Below are 10,313 nucleotides of genomic sequence, written 5' to 3'. Positions count from 1 at the left end.
GTAACCAACTGGGCAGTGTGTATAATATGTCCCACTGGTGTCAGCTAACTTGGCATTCATCATACTGGGATGCTGGGAATAACTGTTCACTGGACTGTTTTCTCTAATTCTCTTAACATGCCAGCCCAGGTGTGAGTTGTTCTGTTCTGTGGGTGGATCTTGGGGCCATTTCTACCTGAAGTTGCCAATTCCAGAAATGAAAAGCTGCGTTTTGTTTTTAGTGCTCTGGAAAGCTCAAATTGGGAGCTTTATCCAGGGCTGACCTTAACAGGGCTGGCTCCAGGCACCAGCTTAACAAGCAGGTGCTTGGGGCGGCCAAAGGAGAGGGGCGGCACCTGCGGCAATTCGGGGGCGGCAGGTCCCTCACTCCCTCTAGGAGCAAAGGACTTGCCGCTAAACTGCCGCCGCCGATCGCAGCTTTTTTTTTTTTTTCCCCCAATTGCCACCGCTGGTCGCGATCACGGCTTTTTTTGTTTGTTTTTTTGTTTTTTGTTTTGCTTGGGGCGGCAGAAATGCTGGAGCCGGCCCTGGACCTCAAACAGCTCTGCAAAAGTGACTGGTGATTTTGGGTACCTCACTCAAGGCCCCTGATTCTGATTATCAGAAAGCGCTGAGCACCCTCTCTCCTTCTGTCTGAAAATCAGCCTCCTTTCAGGTCCCTTAAATTGGGCATCCAAAATGATAAGTCACTTTTGAAAATCTAGGTCTCCCCCCCCCATAGTCTCCATCTGCTGGCAGAAGGACTCATAGCAACTGTTGAAGCCAGTGTACAAAGGAGCTTGGAGATATGGAGCTGAGCATGTGAAATGGGTCCTTCTTTTTGACTGGATGCATTGTTCAGAAATAAAGGATCTATCCATAAAATTATAGAAGTAAACAAAACCAACGACTGTCCCAGATGAACGAATGCTGAGGGTGGACCTGGGTGCGCTGCACCACTGAGGTGCTGAAGAATAGGGCACAACAGAGAGGGACAAAGGTCAGGCAGAACCCTGATTCGTTGCTCACTCTCAAGAGGGCACGCCTGCCATCATTGCTTACAACTGAGGTAAATGTCTGTGCGTGACACACAAAATGGGAAGCTTCTCTGTGTACAAGTCCACCTGCTGTGTATCCAAGGGATTTGACTCAGCCTGCTGTGAATATCCTGATGATGTTAAGCCGGGAAATGCCTCTTCTGAGAGCCCAGGGAAACATGAAATGACAGGCACTTTGTTTGCCTTTAAGGGGCTTCTCTGAAGTGACAGTCGCTGCCAATCTCTGTGAGCCTTCTCCTTCCCCATGATCTCTCCATATGCGTGTAACCCTTCTGCCAGGCAGAGCCGGCAGCAACCAGGCCTGGGTTCAATATCTAGGGGTTCCTTTCCATCGATAAAACACAGGACTGGCTCACGCCCCCACCCAGTAACCTGGGAAAATTACACACCACCCCTGGGCGCCTCTGAGAGGCAATACTTCCCCCTCGCAACCACAGAGTCTGAGTGTAGAAAAGAAACTTTTAATATATGGAGGAAAGTAACTCAGTGTTAATTTGGGAAAACACCACAGACAGGGTTCATAAACATAAACCATGAGCAACAGACCCACCCCCAAGTAAGTTGGGCAGTGTCCTTTTCCCCTCAGGTTCTTAAGTCCAACAACCCCAAAGTCCCTTTAATGTGCCTGTCCTTTCTCTGCAACCCACTCACAGTTGCTGTTCTTGGTCAGTGCAGACCCAGAGTTCAGAGGTGCATCTGCAGAGTTCAGCTCTCACCCTGGGTAAAGGTAAGGAGGCACCTTACTCGCTTCACTGCTCAGGCACTTGCTTCCCGCCCCTCTCCACCAGCCGCCCTGCTGGCCACTCACTGTGCCACCTGGCCACCCCGCCAACCGCTCGCTGTGCCATCTCACCAGCCACTTGTTCGCCAGCCGATTGTCAATCACCTTCTGCTGCTACCTGCCTCTCTGCTGTGACCTCTGTACATCAGTCTCAGTGATTTTCAGCTCCTTGCAGGCTGGGCAGAAACCCTGTCCCATCTTGAGTGATTTCAGCTCTCAGTCATTTTTAGCTCTTAGCAGGCATGGTAGAAACACACTTTTACAACCACTGCTTTCAGCTCTGATTGAGATTTAAAGTAACCAAAAGACTCCTAATAAAGCCTATTTAGTTCTTTCTTGGAGAGTGGGGGGGTGGAGAGAGAGAAGAGAAGAGAAATGGGAAACAGGTTCCACCACTACAGGGAAAACCGTTATGGAACATTCAGAGCCTTCTGGCTAACACTTTTAATCTCACTCCCTTTACTTTCATAGGCCTCTTAACAAGGTTATTTCAACCGAGGATGACCCCCGTATTTGGGACAGATTAAGCCCAGTCCTGCTTCCCTGTATTCCTACAATAATTACAACATTGGTAACCATATTTCATTACCCCTGCATTCAGTACTAAAGTGATTTATAACCAAACACCAGCCAAAGTTGATCATTTTGGCACCACTCTGTCTACTGAATATCTAACCAGAGCAGTAGCAAACTGTATTTACATAAACACACCCAAAGTCTCTCCCCCTCCCAGCTAGCTGTCAGGGGAGCATTCATTCAGCCCCTGCTTACATGTGTATAGCTCTGACTTGATCACTGATTATAAGAAAACACTAGCCAGAGTGGGGAATAAGCAATCAGAGTGAGGTGACTTTGAAGGTGTGCAGACTAAAGATATCAAGCTGTAAATATTCTCTGAACCTTCCCATCAACTATCTGGGAATATCAGATTTCTACAGAACCATGCTTTGGTATTACACCTCCCATGGCCCTTAGTGAGATTGTGAACACTGGATTTAGACACGGGGTGCAAGTTGCGGATGACTTCTCTCTGTTGCAGATTGAAGTTAAACTCATCAGAACAGGACTGTGTTTTCGGCACACTTTACAGCTCCATGCACGGTGTCAATGTTTAACTAATAATAATCCCTCAGAACAACCCTACTTTCATAAGCCTCTCCCACAAGGACAAGAAAAGAGTCCTGAATTTATTTTGGGCCTTTGGTGTCACCACTTTGCTCCATGACATGAGGACACAAAGTCCTCCAGCATTTACATAATGTTATCATGACTGGTTGTCTAATTCTGGATCCATGTCAAGGTGCTGGTCTTAATCTCAGGAGCCTCCTGCTACAGCCCAGCTGTCTCAGAGATAGCTTCTATCTCCATGCACCAAGACAACAGCTGTGGTTAACAGAGATCTAAGTGCCTGATGGTCCTCAGAGTGAAAGTGCTGGTGGGCCCGGGCCAGATCTGGGGGAAGATCCTTTTCTATGTAATTTCCTATTGCTGAAAATCTGGATGAGCCTGAGTTTTACCACTTATAGGGTGCAGTCGGACTCATCCATTTGCGCGAGCCTTCTCTCAATACAGCGCTTTTGAAGACAAATTCTAAGGGCCTGGGAAAGTGGCAACGATGGGTGAAAAGTGAGGATTCTGATCCATTAAGAAAGGATTGGTGCTCTCCTTAATCATGCATCTGGCATCCAGGTGCTCTGGTGATAAGCGACATATATATGGACTGAGAGATAACACAAGTGTCACAATACTGGGTCACCATGTGATTATTTTATCTCATATGACAAATAGGAACGGTGATTCGTCCCCATAAGTGAAGGTCTTCAGAGGTATTTAGGTTTGGTATTTGGTTTCAATGGGAGTTAGGCACCTAAATACCTTTGAGGATCTGGGCCTAAGCACCTTAGGAAAAACTGAACCGCAGGAAACAATTTTTCCCCATTCTGCCCTAGTCCACTCTTGCCACCCTCTTAAATGAAGGGAAAATAGGAAAGCCAGAGTCGGTAGGTCATTTCCAAGATGTATTCCAGAGATTCTACCTGAGGGTGCTGTGAATTAGAGTGATATCTTATCAGTTAGATGGCACCTTTCATCTGAGACTTTCAAAGCAATTTCCAAGCAATAATTAATGAAGCCTCAAAACCTCCCTGGGAGGCAGGTATATATTTTTCTTAGGCCTGGCTAAAAAATTTCTTCCTAAACCGTTTTTGTGAAAAATGTCCACAAGCCACAGAAAAGTACAATTTTTCATCAATAAACGGAATGCCTGAAAACTGAAATATTTCAAAATGTTTCAGTTTTCAGTCAAAATTTTTATTGCTTGACCCTACTTTGGTTTGTTATGAAATATACTTAAGCGAAAGAACCAACGTTAGTCAGGTTTATGAATATGGTACAGGAAAATGGGTTTATATTGTACCAGTCTCTGAAGAGCAGTTCTGTGCAGCGATGTTACATTTACCTTGTGCAGAAGGTGTGCTTCCCAAGTTACACATTTTAGCTGGTATTATTTATATGATTTTACAAGTTACACATTTCATTACACGTCACTAAAATTCAATCCATCAGCTTGTCCTAGTTGCCTAACTTGTTGTTCTGGTCTTTCCTTATCTTTGTTTTGGATACTAGCATTCCAGGTACTGATCCACGAAGGTCCTTCTCTAGCTTGTACTAAGACATAGAACGAATGTATCTTGATTTTGACAAGTTTCCTATCTGCTTATGTGAAAAGCTTACTTCAGCAAATCTACGGTGTTATGGGATACTTAGCATAAGTGAATGGGATTTTGATATAGGCCGGTTTATGCTATATCACTGTTAGAATATTTGTGATTAATGTTGTTGGTGCTTAATGCATACTAATATGTATATATATGGTGCGGATAATATGTATTATTGATATCTATTTATAAGTTAGGCCAGTCTGTTATTAATCAACAGGTCCCCTACTTGTCGCCTTGTTTGTTGTAGTCAAAGTGATACTTTTGCCAAATTAATATATGAATTAGTGGTGAGAACCCTTTATATGTGATTTAAAGTGTTTTAACAAACAGTGTAAGCGGCAATACATAATTACCACAGCTAAAACTAATCCACCTTGTAACACAAGCAAAGCCTTAAATGCAACTTCATCCAAATGCAAGAAATCAGCATGTCGAGATCCCCACTATGGACCAAGTTACTCAAGGCCTGTTTTGCCTTGTGCATGTTATTGCTAATGTGAATAATGTGTGTGGCTTTTTTGTCTAGAAATGTTTTAAAGTGATTAATATGCACATTAAAACTGGTAGGCAAGTGTTAACTTTGTTTTGGTATTGAGCTTACTTTGGATAACAGATTTGTTTTGAAAAACTGGGATAGGCGTTATTACAATGTGTTCCACAGTGCTATGCACATGAGGAGTAAAACAGCAATCTGGAGTAATGACATTACAAGTGACATTTCTTGTAATTAGTTACTACACAGTACTGTCCATTCATGTATCGGAGAAAAACCCAGAGTGCGAACTGTGTTTTTCTCCGACACATGTTATAGGTCACCTTCCTGCAGATTTTTACCATTTGGTAAGTTTTATTGGGCAGGAGACTGGAGCGGCTAGCTTCTCTGTCTCTGATGCTGGGCTGAGCCATTCTGGAGTTGTGATGTTAAAACATCCCTGGCATAAGAAACTGTGTGGGGTGTTTATCAGGTGCACATTGCTGAATGATACACCAATAGTTGACGTAGATTCAGCTGTTTTTTGCCTTCAAGTTCAGTGTAGATATTGCTGAATGGACAGTAACCAATTTACCGGTATTAAATATTGTGGTGTTAGGATCCAATATTGGTAGTGATACACTGATACCATAAGAGAAGTGTACATGAAACCAGATCCTAAGCAAGATTGTTTTGAATAACATGTGCCTCAATTAGGATGTTGTGTTACTGACCTCAAATGGTTCTTAAAGGGACTTTGGTTACATGCTTTAACACACTGCCAGCTAGCTATAGTTTTTGTTACCAGTTAGTTAACTGTTAATAAGGTTGGGCAATTTTCCTTTTTCAGTGTTTTCTAATGAGTTGGTTATGGAAGTTACCTGTAAGTGGTACATATAATTTTCCTACCAACATGATTTCCCCTTGCTTTTAGGTTGTTTACTGTAAATAATTTATTAATTTGTACGTGTGTTTTTACAGTTTAGCAATGGTATGCATATTGTAAATGGTGTACCGTTTCTTAGCAGCCAGGCCCTCAATACTATAATTTAGAAATGGTTTCCACTGCCTGGTGGTCAAAATAGTTCATGTGGTCTTTTTATATATATTACCCCTGTTTCAAGAAGATGTTTAGATTTAGATCATCTTGAAATGTAGCCAAGAATTTCATCTAGATTTTGGAGTGTTCTTCAGTATTTTGAAAGATACCAGACTGTGAAATAGTTTTTCGACCAGCCCTTGAGTTTTGTGGACATTCCTGAAAAGATGCCATCATATTAATTAACCAAGAAGTATGCAGTAATGATACATTTGTTTTTACACAGTAACCAAATTTCACCATATTTAATGAGAAAGATTTAAAACCACAGGTATATGCATGAACTTACTTTGCTTAATAATATACAGTTTAAATAACAGTTAGACCTGGCCCGGCTAGTGGTTTTTATGTTTCTATTGTTCATTGCATACTCGTTTGTCCATGTATAGTAGGCAGAAGTGTAGTGGACCAGTCTGTTATTTATAATACACTTTAAAAAAATATTTTCAACATGGCGGTTTTTTCCACTGTGTACTGATATTTTCTGGTGTTTGTGGTCTGTGGGATGCACGCTTAAATAGCTTACGTTGATTAACAGTAAAAAATTTTTGTTTGTTTGGTGTTACATTTCCCCTGTTTTTAGTAACCCGCATATATACATAGGTTACCTTAGTTTATTTACAATACAATACGGATCAAGTCATTTGTAACACAAGCTGTGCTTTGGTACAGCATATGACAGAAAAATGACCTGGTTTTTCACTCTTTATCACCCCCCCCTTTGTTAAAATACATTTTTGCTTTTTAGTCTGGTTTTTCAATTCTTTAGCATAACTATACATGTTTTAGGTGCTTTTGCAGTTTTTGCAAAGACATGTATTTTTACTTTTTTAACTTGTGCATTACTAGTGTTCCATAATAAACAGGGGTGCACTCTTCTTGGACATGATTTTGAGTTGTAGTCAAGGGAGGGGCACCAACCACCCTCAACAGCACCTTCTGTCCCAGCACTGGTACCCTAATCCTAGCCTGGTGAGCTGGGAGGCCCTGGGTGATGGTGGTGCTGGTCTGGAGAGCTAGCCCACTCCTCACTCACCCCACAGCAGCAGCTCCTGTCCCATGGGTCTAGGCTTAGCTCCCTGCACCCGGCGTTCTGACCAGGTGCATGGAGTCACAGCACCACTCAAGTTTGGCACCCTTGGTTTCATGATTTCTGAGTGGAAAGGGACCCATACTAAATCCACACTTGCATTTAACACAGAGAAAAATAGCAGAAATGCTGAAGGAAATCTGAGTCAGGCCCAGAGCCTCAATGGACATTATGAGCCTAAATACCCTTGAGGATCTATCTGGGCCCCAGACCCACATCCTTCCTAGCTTATGAAAGTGACTTGACAACAGCTAGGACTACTACTAACAGATATTGTCAATACCCCTTTTCAGATGGGACTGTGTATGAGGTATCCAACTGGTACCCAAGAAGCCATCTCTTGATTTAACAGACATTACCTGCTACTGCCTGGTATCCTTCTACTTTTGAATATAGTAATAGAAAAACCAGCAAAGAGCCATTTACAATGACACCTGTGTCCTAGATCCCTCCAGGCTGGGGTGTGCAGTGAAAATAATGCTGGCCATGCTGCTGAATGGACAGAAGGAGAATGTCCCTGGACTGTGGCCAGAATGTCCATATCCATATTACTATATCTCTCGGTGGTTTTGGATGCTAATGATCAGGGCCGGCTCCAGGCACCAGCTTAACAAGCAGGTGCTTGGGGTGGCCAAGGGAGAGGGGCGGCACCTGAGGCAATTCGGGGGCGGCAGGTCCCTCACTCCCTCTAGGAGCGAAGGACCTGCCGCTGAACTGCCACCGCCGATCGCGGCTTTTTTTTTTCTTTTCTAATTGCCGCCGCCAATCACAATCATTTTTTTTTTTTTTTTTTTTTGCTTGGGGCAGCAGAAATGCTGGAGCCGGCCCTGCTAATGATCATGATCAATTACTCTCCTGGCATGAAGCTATAGCAGGAGTTAACAGAAAAGTGCTGAGATGGGACCAACCCTTTCTTTCTGCAGTTCCTAGAGAATAGTGAATACCTTGTGGAGTTCCACCTGGTTCTGTTCTTTCCCTCATCCTATTTAACATCTCCATAAGGCTATGGGGGGGGGGGGGCGGGTCTGGGATCACAAGAAATCATGGACTCATTGGCAGGTGAGCGCTGTACTTAAGAATGCAAATACTGGAAGTACTGGAAGTGCCGGCAGAACTGTTCCGGCTCTCCAGAATGACGTGCTGGAGGGTTTTGGCAGGACTCAAGGGTTGAGTCTCAAGTGCTGGCAACATGCAGATTACTCGTCGTTTAACATATCATTTACAGCTGCCACTGCGAATGCTACTATCTCTCAGCAGGCCCAGTGCCTGGTTGACATTGGCACCTGGATGGTCGCCCCTTGGCTGAAACTAAACCTGGTGACTGAAGAGGGAAACATTCGGAAGATCTGGCCACCCCTATAACTTTGCCCTGTATTGAGTCTGCTTTCAGATGGTCAGATCAATGTGCAGCCTGGGGCTTCTGGACCTTGCGCTGCTGATGTTGGATACTCAGATGACTACAGTGGCTAAAAATGTCTCCTCCACTGCGCAGTTCCTTGTCCCGCTCCTCGCAGACACTGACTAGGCCACGGTGTTCTACGCTTTCATGCCCTCCTCGTTGGATTACGGCAGCTCGCCCCACCTAGCAATGAGCACACCAACATTAAAAATGCTTTCATTAGTCCAGCATGCAGCAGCCCATCTCCTCAACCAGATGGGCGGCTGCAAGTACATCACCTTGGTGCACTGCTTACAGCAGTAGCCCCCTATATCCCAGAGTGGCCTAGATTCAGGCTGAGCACTAATCTTTAAAGCCCTCTAGGTAACTGGCCCAACCTGCCTCTCTGCAGCGATGAGCTCCCTAGGCAGGCAAGTTTCTCAGGAACTATGAAATCGTCTGCTCCAAGGGCAAAGCCAACCAGGGCAGCAGACAGAGCTTTCTCTGCAGCTGGCCTATAAGGATGGAAACAGACACCATACAACTTTTCCCTGGCCACAACATAAAGAACTACAAATGTGGAGAAAGAGGAGAAAACTTTCTGGCTGCCTCCGGGAAAGGTAGGGAGGAAAAGAGACCACATGGGGCCTTTATACAGTGGTGATGACACTTCTATTAGGCACTGGCATGCAGAGATGAGTGTGGTAAAAATGGAGAGAGAGAGAGAGAGAGAGAGCGAGCGAGAACCAAGAGTGCTTAATCCTTCAGTGCTATTCTTGCTTTGTGGGTGAATTTGATATAACCTGAGTGCACTTTATTCCTGTTAAAAGAACAAAGCCTCCTCTCCTCTTGGCCCAGGCAGCTGGACAGAGTAACCCCTGCTCCCATGTCCACTAGACCCTGTTGGGAAGGGGGGGGGGGGAAGGGAACGACACCTGCTCACCTTGTTTGCAACCAGGGTGACCAGACAGCAAGTGTGAAAAATTGGGACAGGGGTGTGGGGGGTAATAGGAGACTATATAAGAAAAAGACCCAAAAATCGGAATTGTCCCTATACATTCGGGACATCTGGTCACCCTATTTGCAACCCAAGATGACTAATATGGATGCCAGGGACCCAGGAAGTGCCAGGCGGGAGCAGATTAGTGACTCATGGAATTCAGTGTCCTGGAGTATGGCAGGTGACTCAGTGAGTGGTGGGGGTCGGGGGTGGGGGGAAATCACCAACTGGGTTAGTGAGTGGGGGAATTAAGGGTAGGTAGGGGGGGGAAGTGGAGGGTGTTGGTGAGCGTGTCAATGAATGGAGGCCAGGGGAGGTCAGGGGGGTGAGTCAGGGAGTGGGGGTCAGGGGGGTGACTCAGGGAGTGGCGGTCAGGGGAGGTCATGGGGGGTGGGTCAGGGAGAGGGGGTCAGGGAGGTCAGGGGGGTGGGTCAGGGAGTGGAGGCCAGGGGAGGTCAGGGGGGTGACTCAGGGAGTGGCGGTCAGTGGGGTCACAGGGGGTGACTCAGGGAGTAGGGGTCAGGGGAGGTCAGGGGGTGACTCAGGGAGTGGGGGTTGGGGGGGTCAGGGGGGTGACTCAGGGAATGGGGGTCAGGGGAGGTCAGGGGGTGACTCAGGGAGTGGGGGTCAGGGGAGCGGTACCCACAGCGGCTCAGTTTAGGAGACTCTGTGGCCATCGGGTTTCGGGAGCGCTCCGCTCTGCCCTGCCCTGGAGGCGCTGGGGGCCCGCTGCGGG

Source organism: Malaclemys terrapin, chromosome 4 (assembly GCF_027887155.1).
Source record: "Malaclemys terrapin pileata isolate rMalTer1 chromosome 4, rMalTer1.hap1, whole genome shotgun sequence".
NCBI classification, from domain to species: domain Eukaryota; kingdom Metazoa; phylum Chordata; order Testudines; family Emydidae; genus Malaclemys; species Malaclemys terrapin.
This window is presented reverse-complemented; position numbering follows the sequence as displayed.